Consider the following 11,490-nt stretch of genomic DNA (forward strand, 5'->3'; position numbering starts at 1 on the left):
TGGCATTGGGATTTCATCAGTGCAGGGCTCTGCCCTCTCAGGCCAGAGAAGAAAGAGGAAGAATCAAAGCAGAAACCCACCTCCTGGGGCAGCTACCAGACTTTTCAGTTCTGCTACTTCTTCTCAGACACCAGCATCCTTGGGCTAAGCCATGGGTGGCACAGAGATAAATACCTTGTGGAGCCTCTAAGCTCCCTGAGGCCTCTGGTGTGTTCCCAGTCCAGTGGGATGCTCCCAATGGAATGTAGGCTGCTCCTTCTTCTTCTTTTAAAAAATATCCCATTATTGATGTTTCCATGATGCTTTATATTGAACAGGACTGGGGTCAAAAATAAAAACACTGGCAAGTAATATTTTCTACATTAATAATATCTATAACTGAGAATCCATGAAGATTTTGGAAGAAGACCAGGATCCTGTTAGAAGACACTCCTATGGGGCAGCCAGGTAGCACAGCGAGTAAGAGTACTGGCTCCAGTGTTGGGATGACCTGGGGATTGAATCCTGGACTCAGACACTTAGCACCCACCCAGAAACACGTGGCCGTATAACCTTGACCAAGTTACTTAACCCCAATTGCTTAGGGGCATCCAGGTGGCTCAGTGAGTAAGAGCACCGGCTCCAGTGTTGGGATGAACTGGGGATCAAATCCTGGGCTCAGACACTTAGAACCCACCCAGAAACACCTGGCCATGTAACCTTGAACAAGTTACTTAACACCAATTGCTTAAAAAAAAAAAAGGCACTTCTGTGTGAAGAGCTCAATTCTTTTATAACTTTACTGAAAATGAAGACACAATCCATGAGATTTTTAATTCATTCCTACTGTTTAAATTAAATTGTTTTGAACATAATCAACCGATAATTTAAAATCTTTTTATTATTTCCATCGTTAACAAACAGGAACACTTTCCTGGAAAAAGAACAGGGAAAAAAAAGACTATAAGTAAAACTGCTTCTCCCCCAGGCACAGCTTGTTTATTTTCTAGGTACATTTCAGAGTTACCAAGGTAGCTCCAACCCTGGCCTGCTCTGCTGTTTTCCCTTCTGAAATTGCTTCTCTTCTTTTCTGTATTTTCATCATTCATTGATACTTTCTTTGAGAGAAAGAATTTATTTTAAAGGGAGATAAGGGAGGAGGCAATGAAAGCCCATAGATGGAAGCACCATGCAATCACTGAGGCTGGTGACTTTGCTTCTGGAAGATTGTGAGGATCTAAAATGCAGAGGCCTGGCTGCTCACTTAGAACAGGGCTCACCAACCCTAGTGTTAGCACATGCTCCAAGAATGGGTCTCCTCTATCTCTGTCACAACAACTATTGTGTGTTACCTTCCTCCTTTCCTCTGGGGTGAAGAGCCTTCTCACAAAGGAGTGTGATCATCAGAAACAAATCCCCATGTGGTCTTACTTTGGAAATCCATGTCACACCCTCCATCTTTGTGCCAAGAGGTGAGAAGCACCAGTCTTCTGCAGTGAGGACTGGTCATTGGTTTGATCTTGGTTCTTGTGTCCTCCACAGCTGTTTTCCTTTCCAGTGTTGGAGTCATGGTTCTCTTCAGTTCACTCAGCCTTGGTCCCTCTGAGTTATCCCAGGCTGTTCAGAGTACTCCCTCCTTTTGATGTTTCTTATGGCACAAGAATGATTAATTATGCTCACATACCATACCCTCTTCAGCCGTTCACCAATGAATGAGCATCTGCTTTGTTTCCAGGTCTTTGTTATAACCAAAATTTCCATTACTTTTGTATCTCCTTTCCTCTGATTTTGTCTTTGACCTTTGGGGTCTCTGGTACAATGGGGTCAGAACAACGGCATTGGGAGTGTGGATTTTATTATAATCCATATGTTTTAAAGAGTAGCCATTCCTCCCTCCCACTCTGCAGATCCCTTTGTGCCTAATGCCAGATTAGGAATATTTATTGGGAAAATCATGTGGCACAGTGTCAAGTCCTGGGGATAGAAGCAAAGGCAAAATGAAGATAATGGATGTCCTGCAATCCATCCATTTTAGCTTGCTTATCTGGGCCATGAGGACAGCTAGCTGCTCCTCAGTCAGGAGAAGTGCCTTGTGCACTATGACCTAAACTGGGGGCTACACTGATCCAGCTGCCCCTTATATTCTTTCCCTACTTATTGATTTACTTAATTAACAAGTCGAACATGGTGTTTTGGGGACCACTGATGTACACTATTATTTACAGATAACTTCTTAATGACTGGGGAGGATCCAGCACTGTGCACAGTCCTAACCTCCTCTCCCAGGATACTGAGCTAAGTTTTTAAAAAAAAATATTTATTCCATTAATTATTACCAGTTATAAAGAATATTGTTTTAAGAATCATGTCTTTTGAAAATCAAATTCCTAAATCCCTACCAAGACATGTAAAAAACTTCAAGGCTTCATATTTTAAAAATCTTGAGTTTGAAATACTTTCTCCCTCCTCACTTCCCACCTTCTTGAAAAGGCAAGCAATTTAACATATATTACACAGATTTAAATGTACCTTTTCCCACACATTCTTCATATTCTCTCTTTTTCTTTCTCTGTGCACTGTTAGAGTCCTTGGCTCAGGGTAATTAGGAAATGATTCCCACTCTGGCATTTTATAGGTTGGTGAATGGCTGCTTCTGGGGAACTCCCTCTTCCAAAAGCAGGTCAAAACCTTCTCCAAAGCTGGGTCTTAGAGAGTTGCCTAGAGTCCCTAAGGGTACTAAGCTTTGGGGGTTTTTTTGTTTGCTGAAGTCCCAGCCTAACCCTGAAATGAATATTGGTCCTACAGGAAAAAAAAATCAAAATCCTATCCCACCACTCAGCTTGGCCTTGGAAATGTCCAAGCATCCAAATAACTCACTTCCCCCTTAAAAGGGTTATAGGTGGTCCAGTAGTTAGAGTCCTGTGCCTGGAATCAACAAGACCCCAGTTCAAATATGATCTTGTATGCTTCCTGTGTGACCATGGGCAAGTCACTTATCCTCTGATTGTCTCAGTTTCCTTATCTGTAAAATTAGGATAAGATTCGTTCTTACCTCCAAGGTTGGGAGTCAAATGAGATCATCACTGTGAAGTGTTTAGTGCAGGACATGGCAAAGAGTAAACCTTGGTCTAAGTGTTAGCTGTGACTATTACTGACAAGGAAGATGGATCATATTATGGCAACTGTTATATAATGGTAAAAAAAAAATATCCCTCTTTTTCAAATTACTTGAGAATTCCTCCTTTAAGGGAAGCAATAAGTCACCGAGGCCTTCATCTGGTCAGACAGGGAGCTGGTGTCTCTGTCATGTTTCCCAAGAGATCAATTACATTTCCCTGGGGGGCAACAGATGTCCTAGGGAAGCAGCTCGATCTCTTAGGGGGACATCCTGGGAGGAAGCCAGATCTCTCAAGGTGGCAGTCACATCTTCATCAGGCAAAAAGCTTTGTAGCTCCAAGGCCAGCCTCGGATAGATTTCTGGCTTGCAGTTGTCCTTTCTGGTTACAAGAAACAACAATTCACCAGCGTCCCACTCAAGGAGAGATGTTGCAGTTCTTCCTCCTCCTGCCCTTCACTGATGTATCAGTGAAATGGAGTTGTCTGCTGGTTCTCAGCTTGAAGAAGAATCTCCAGTCATTGATCCTTTTTTCTTGGCGTTACCATTTTTGAAGCAAAGTTAACTAGCTTTCTAGTCTGAGCTTTCTTTGTGACTATCTTTGAAAAAAAAATTTTGATCCATAAGGTAGACAAAAGATTGTTCTATAATGTCCAAGTCATTCCAGCAGTCATCTCTCAGTAGGGACTCACAAGGTGATGGGAGTGACCTATCTGCAGGAAAAGCCTTCTTGCTGCTGCTATCCAGTCTTTAAGTATGCCAGCATCTCTTGGAAAGAGAAGCCAGGATACTGCATGTCTTGCTAGTTTAATGAATCTTGGAATGCGTTCTTCATTGAATCAACAAGGACCTCATAGTGTACTGTCTTCTGCTAGTACTTCTTCCTATAATTTGCAATCTATATTTAACATCGCAAGTAGAGGTCCACTCCCTTTATCTTCTCAACACTATGGAGATGCAGACCAGGCCAGTAACATTTTGGCCTGTTTTGGCCTGTCTGCTAGAGACTTAGATGAACTGAGCTGTTATCCAGAGGACAAGATTACTCCTGAAAATTTGCCCCATGTCCTTCTACAACTTAAAAGGAGGAGAACTGAAGAAGGCCGTTCACTGAGTCATGGTACAGATGGCAGATCTGCTACACGGGAGCCACCATACAGAGAGCCTAGCGATGATTGGAAAGAAAAAAAGACACTTTAGAAGAGATAGTTTTGACAATTGTGGTCCTAGTGTCAACCCAGTGCTTGACTATGACCATGGAAGTCGTTCTCAAGAATCTGGTTATTATGACAGAATGGGTTATGGAGATGACAGATTAAGAGATGGAGGAAGGTGCGGGGATGAATCTTTTTATGGTGAGCCCTCACACAACTATCATAAATTTTACAGTGAGTATGAGAGAATGGGTTGTGGTCCTGGTCCTTTACAAGAGAGATCTCTCTTTGAGAAAAAGAGAGGCCCTTCTCCAAGAAGAAATATTGAAGACTTCCATGTATTCTTACTGAAAGGTTGTCCCCATCTGTGATGGGGATCCCCATATGTGATATGCCAGTTCATTCTAATAAGGAGTGGAATCAACACATCAATGGAGCAACACACAGTTGATACTGCCAACTTCTTCTTGAAATCTCTGCAGAACAGAATCCTAACAATGATTCTGGACATGGAATAGGTGATCCATTCATGTTGCAGCAATCTACAAACCCAGCACCTGGAATCTGGGGGCCCCCTCCTCCCTCATTCCATCTTGGGGGACCACCTGTTAGACCAAGAGGAAATATGGGTGCTGGAAATGGAAATATGCAAGGACCAAGACACATGCAAAAAGGCAGAGTGGAAACTAGCAGAGCTGTTCACATTATAGATTTTCAGCAGGGGAAAAACTGGAGAGACCAACTTTTGCAGCTGGTTGAACCATTTGGGGTGATTTCAAATCATCTAATCTTAGATAAAATCAATGAGGCATTCATTGAAATGTCTAGCACAGAAGATGCTCAGGCTACAGCGGATGATTATACAACCACACTAGCACTAGTATTTGGCAAACCAGTAAGAGGCCATTTACCCAGAAGTATAAAAGAATAAAGAAACTTGAAGGTGGGAAACCTGATCAGAAATGTGAACAGAAGCCTTATGGATGGGTGATCCATCTCAGCAACTTGCCCCATTCTGGCTATTCTGACAGAGCCGTCATCAAACTTGCTGAGCCCTAGGGAAAGATAAGGAATAACACATTGATGAGGATGAAGAGCCTGGCCTTCATAGAAACAGAAACCCAGAAGGGCGCTCTGGCTGTGGTCAAGCCCTGTGCCAAAAAGGCCCTTTGTTCCAGGGCCATGATGGGAAGGTTGACTTCTCTGAGAAATACAAAAATTTGGTTTTGCAGGTTCCCAACAGAGGACGTGATCTGGTAAAGAAAGATAAATCTCGAAAGAGATCTTACTCTCCAGATGGCAAAGACTCTCCAAGTGATAAAAAGTCCAAGACTAAGGGCAGCCAGAAGAGTGATAGTGGAGCTGAAGGGAAAGAACAGGAAGAGAAACAAAGTGAAGGCACTGATAGATATAAAAGATGAACAGGCAGAGCAAGAACCTGGTTTACTTCTTGAATCTGAAGCCGAGCTACTTGTGGATGAAGAAGAAGCATCTGCCCTGCTAGAAAGTGGCAGCTCAGTGGGAGATGAGACTGACCTTGCTAATTTAGGTGATGCGGCTGATGATAGTAAAAAAGAACCTTCAGGTAGTGTCCTGAAAACCTAGAGAGAAGAAAGTATCTAGACCTAGCAACTATTATGTTGAAGGGTGATAGTACTTGGAATATTATATTCTATAGAGCAAAGTGCTGGAGTCATGACCAAGGGTAACTTACCCAGAAAGCTTAAGCCTAATCCTGAATGAAAAACAAAATGGACATTTAACATACTGAATGGAAATTTAACATACAGAAAGACTTTCCGTTTTCTGGGACAAACCCCAAAGAACTTAAGAGGAAATTCAACAAATAACAGCCAGGAAAAATATGAGGTAAACATTAAAGACCAATTATTAGGTACTTAAAAAAGTCAAATTGTGTATTTTATTTTTGTGAAAATATTAGCAGAACTCTTGTGACTGTCATTGTTATTTTGGTAGTTCGAAAGAAAAACTTGGGCTTAGCTGAGTATGATGGAACAATTCTAAAAAAAATAATAAAACTGTAGGAAGAGATAAAAAGGAGTATTTACTTCATACAAATGAGGCATAAAAGGCAATATTTATACAGAAGAAGCTAGTGGAGGGAAAGGGATTATTGCTAGAACCTTACTCTTATTGACAATGGGTTAAAAGGAAGATGGATGGATGGATGGGTGGATATATATATATGTGTGTGTGTGTATGTGTATAAATAAATATATATATATATATATATATCAATGTAGACATGTCTTCTAAATTCAGAGAGAAGTAAGAAGGCAAGGGGATATGGTGGGGGAGAGGATAAGGGAGGGATTTTTAAGGGGATAGTCAAGTTAAGGAATAGGAGGGCAAGGTAGTGGGTAGAAGTAAAGCAGAGGAGTGAGGAGAATAGGGTAAACAGGGTGAGAAGGATAATGAGGAAAAATTGTAGTTAAGAATGTTCAAGGGATGAATTTACTCATAAAACTGAAATGGATAACAGGTGGGGAACCTTCAGTTTCAAGGTCACATGTGGCCCTATAGGTCCTTGGGTTCAGCCTTTTGACTGAGTCCAAGTTTTACAGAACAAGTCCTTTTATTGAGGGGATTTGTTCTGTGAAGTTTGGATTCAGTCAAAAGGGCTGTACTTGAGGATCTAGAAGGCCTCAGGTTTCCCACTCCTGGAGAGCAGTTGAAATTTTTAATTTTTTTTTTAGTATCTTATTTTTTCCCCAGTTGCATGCAAAAACAGTTTTCAATATTTGTTTCCAAAATTCTGAGCTCCAAATTCTCTCCCTTCCTCCCTCCCCAACTCCACCCTTATCAAGAAGGCAAACAACTCGATATAGGTTATGCATATGCAGTCCTGCAAAACATTTCCACAGGGGAGGCGGGGGGAGCTGGCGCGCGGGAGAGCCGCACGTGCCGCCTCCCCAGCCCCAGCCCTCGGGCGGGGGGAGCGGACACCTAGTGGCGGCGGCCCAGGCCCCAGTGCGCGCTCCGCCAGCTCCCGAGCTCGCCCCCGCGCCCCCGCTACCTCCCGCACCCACCGCCCGGACCATGTCCAAGACTGAGGAAGCCAAGCTTCTGGCCGGCCGCGCGGCCGTGGAGAACCACGTGAAGAATAACCAAGTGCTGGGGATCGGCATTGGTTCTACCATCGTCCATGCTGTACAGAGGATAGCTGAAAAACCAAACAAGAAAACCTGTGTTGTCTGTATTCCTACGTCCTTTCAGGCCCGGCAGCTAATTCTTCAGAATGGCTTACCCCTAAGTGACCTGGACCGCCACCCAGAGCTTGATCTTGCTATTGGCGGTGCTGATGAAGTAGATGCCGACCTCAATCTCATCAAAGGTGGTGGAGGCTGTCTGACTCAGGGGAAGATTGTAGCTGGCTATGCCAAATGTTTTATTGTTATTGCTGATTATAGGAAGGATTCAAAGAACCTCGGTGACCACTGGGTGAAGGGAATCCCTATTGAAGTCATCCCAATGGCATATGTCCCTGTGAGCAGGGCCCTGGCCTGGATGTTCGGCACGGTGGCTGAGCTGCGGATGGCCGAGCGCAAGGCAGGCCCTGTGGTGACGGATAATGGAAACTTCCTGCTGGACCGGGTACATAAATGGAGTGAAGTGAACACAGCCATCAAAATGATACCAGGAGTTGTGGACACGGGTCTCTTTATCAACATGGCTGATAGAGTCTACTTTGGCATGGGAAGATGGCGAGGCAGAGAAGCCTGAGAGTCTTTACCTTAATATACTTGCCCCAGGACGGCCGGTCAGAGCGTGGGGGGCTCCTGAAGTGTTATTGAATGCCCCTGTAAAATTTTTTTTAAGGAAATAGAGAAGCATATATTTTTTCTATCTAAAAATACTCACTTTTTTAAAGAAAAAAACTTGATTTCATGTTTTATATGAAATACTACCAAAAAAAGGACAGTTTTTGAATCCTTGACTTGAGGCTGCTGGTTTCTTATTAAGTTTCTGAGTGTTTGGTGTGCTGGGGAATCCCACAATGTCAGCTGCTGTGCCAGCCCAGTCCATAAAGGGCTTTGCCAGCAGCCCTCTGATGCCTTACTGGAACCATTGACGATCTTCATGCCTTCATTCTTGGTTTGTTTTTGAGTTTACATTTTAATAACTCGCAGTATGTAGTCACATTTTAGATCAGGCGTGTGCAGAGCTGAGTGATGCTTTTGACAGTGCCCTCATGGACAAGCTGTGTTGACCTCAGTACCATTGCCCCTTGATCAAGGTCAGACTATTCACCCAGACTGGGAGACATGAGAGCCTCAGCCTCCCTGCCCACAAGGACTTCCCCAGTACGGCCCTAATGCTGCTGGGAGAGCCTTCTCTTCTCAGGTGGATTTTTTTCTGTTGTCGACCTTTCTTGGATTCTTTGTCTGCCTTGCTCACCCTTGAGTTCGTCCCTTGCACAGTTGGGCATCAGATGTCTCCTCTTTACGTTCTGTGTGTGTTGAAATAAAACAACTCAGTGCCACTTCAAAAACAAAACAAAACAAAACATTTCCATAATAGTCATGATGTGAAAGAAAATATAGACCAAAAAAATACAAAAACAACAAATAAGACCTCAAGAAAAAGAAAGTAAAAGTGGTATGCTTCAATCTGTATTCAGACACCATTAGTTCTTTCTCTGAGAATGGATAGCATTTTTCATCATAAGTCCTTCAGAATTGTCTTGGATCTTTGTATTGCTGAGAATAGCCAAGTTATTCAAAGTTGATCATCTTACAATTTTGCTGTTAGTTTGTACATAGGACATTTCACTTTGCATCGGCTCATGTTAATCTTTCTAGGTTTTTCTGAAAGCATCCTTCTCATCATTATTTACAGCACAATAATATTTCATCATAATCACATACCAAAATTTTTTGGACATTCCCCAATTGATAGGCATCCTCTCAGTTTCCAATTTTTTGCTGCCAGAAAACAGCTGATGTAAATATTTTTGTAAACATATGTCCTTTTCCATTTTTGGTTTTTTTTTTTTAATCTCTTTTGGGATACAGATTTAATAGTCCTGTTGCTAGGTCAAAGGGTATGTATAGTTTTATAGCCCTTTCCAGATTGCCCTACAGAATAATTGAATCAGTTCAAAACTCCACCATCAATGTATTAATGTCTCATTTTTCCTGAATCCTCTCCACCATTGATCATTTATTTTCTGTCCTGTTAGTCAGTCTAATCGGTATGAGATAGTAGCTCAGAACTGTTTTAATTTACATTTATCCAATCAATAGTGTATGACACCATTTTTTAAAATATGGCTATAGTTAGCTTTGATTGCTTCATGTGAAAACTGTTCTTATGTTTGCATCATTTATCAATTGGGGAATGGCTCTTATTTTTATAACTTTGTCTCGGTTGTCTTTATGTTTGAAAAATGAGGTCTTTATCAGGGAAACTTGCTTCAATTTTTTCCCCACAGTTACTGTTGCTGACAGTATTTCCCTCCATTCTATTTATCCAATCCCTGCCTCCCCCCAACTTATTCTCTTTTCTCTCTCTCTCCACCCTGTCCCTCCTCAAAAGCATTTTCCTTCTAACCACCCTCCCAACATGCCCTCCCTTTTACCACCACCCCTCTTCTCTCATTCCCTTCTCCTCTTACTTTCCTGTTGGATAAGATAGATTTCTATTCCCAAATATATGTGTATGCCATTCCCAATTTGAGCCAATTCTGGTGAGAGTAAGGTTCACTTACTCCGCCTTTTTCTATGCCAGTATAAAACCTTTTTCTTACCTCTTTTATGTGAGATAATTTACCCCTGTTATTCCTGTCCCTTTCTCTTTCTGCAGTACATTCCTCTCTCACCCTTTAATTTTATTTTTTAGATATTCTCCTTTCATATCCAAGCATTCTGTACATATGTATATATATATATGTATGTATATATATATGTATATATACACATACATATATATATATACATACACATACTCATGGGTCATACATTCAGGGGATGCCTTTCTAGCAAGGACACAATGCAGAATTATCTTGTTTCAAAACTATTTTTAGCCTTCATTTTTAAAACTTTGAGTTCTAAATTCTCTCCTTTCCTCCCCACCTCCCTCCCCCATTGAGAAAGCAAACAATTCAATATAGTTAACATTTCCATAATAGTCATGTTGTGAAAGAAAACATAGGTTAAAAAAAACTTCAAGAAAAATCAAGTTAAAAGTATGCTTCAGTCTGTATGCAGACGCCATCAGTTCTTTCTCTGAGGATGGATAGCATTTTTTACCATAAATCCTTCAGAACTATCTTGGATCACTGTGTTGCTAAGAATAGCTAAGTCATTCACAGCTGATCATCTTCCAATATTGCTGTTACTTTGTACAGAGTACATTTCACTTTGTATCAGCCCATGTAGGTCTTTCCAGGTTAATTTGAGAGCATCCCACTCATTTCTTTTAGCACAAAAGTATTCCATCACAATCACATACCACAGTCATTCTCCAATTGATGGGCATTCCCTCATTTTCTAATTCTTTGCCCCCGGAAAAGAGCTGCTATAAACATTTTTGTATGTACTTCCTTTCCCTCTTTCTTTTCTCTCTCTTTTGGGATACAGAACTAGTAGTGGTATTGCTAGGTCAAAGGGTCTGCATGGGAACCAGTTCTATTAAAATGATGTAGGGTGGACTTTTTTTTTATCTAAGTTCACAGGCCCCCTGGAGTCTATTCATAGATGCTTCAGGAGTCCATGGGGTAGGAGATGGCTTTGTTAATTTAACAGGCGTCACTCTCCCTTCTGACCTGATATCTGCTGGAAGAACTTGAAGTGGTGCTATGTGTCTTCTAAGACATTGGACCAGACTGATGGAACCTAGTTCTGGAGATGAACCCTCCCTCCTGTTGCTTTTCTTTGCCCTTGCAACTATGAAGGGAGAAGGGGCTGGATGTCTCTATTTCTGCTTGTCTTCCCTCCCAGATGAGCTATGGGACTCCCTCCTGGCTTTGCTTACTGACCTAGATCTGCTCTGACCAGGTAGTGTCCTCATTAGCAAAGACCTGGCTTTGCAGTCCTTCCTTGCACTCCTCACATCCCCTGTGGATGCCATCTAGAAATGCCCACCTGGGCCTAAGAAAGGTAACCCAGTGACACTTTCTAGAATTTCTTGTGTGCTTTATTTATTTTCTTCTTTAACAGGCATGTGATTTTGTGTTCCTGTGAGGAACTGAGGCAGATGAAACTCAGAGTGACAAATAAA

The 11,490-nt window shown here is 41.9% G+C and overlaps 2 pseudogenes; both read left to right on the forward strand.

Moving 5' to 3' along the window:
* Window positions 1–3,462: 3,462 nt before the first annotated feature.
* LOC138146462 (matrin-3 pseudogene) lies at window positions 3,463–5,853 on the forward strand (annotated as a pseudogene).
* A 1,394-nt stretch (window positions 5,854–7,247) lies between these two features.
* LOC138146444 (ribose-5-phosphate isomerase pseudogene) lies at window positions 7,248–8,206 on the forward strand (annotated as a pseudogene).
* Window positions 8,207–11,490: the final 3,284 nt, after the last annotated feature.

The sequence above is a fragment of the Petaurus breviceps genome, unplaced genomic scaffold (assembly GCF_028583685.1).
Source record: "Petaurus breviceps papuanus isolate PSGF00001 unplaced genomic scaffold, PetGlider_PUasm1.0 90762, whole genome shotgun sequence".
NCBI classification, from domain to species: Eukaryota; Metazoa; Chordata; class Mammalia; order Diprotodontia; family Petauridae; genus Petaurus; species Petaurus breviceps.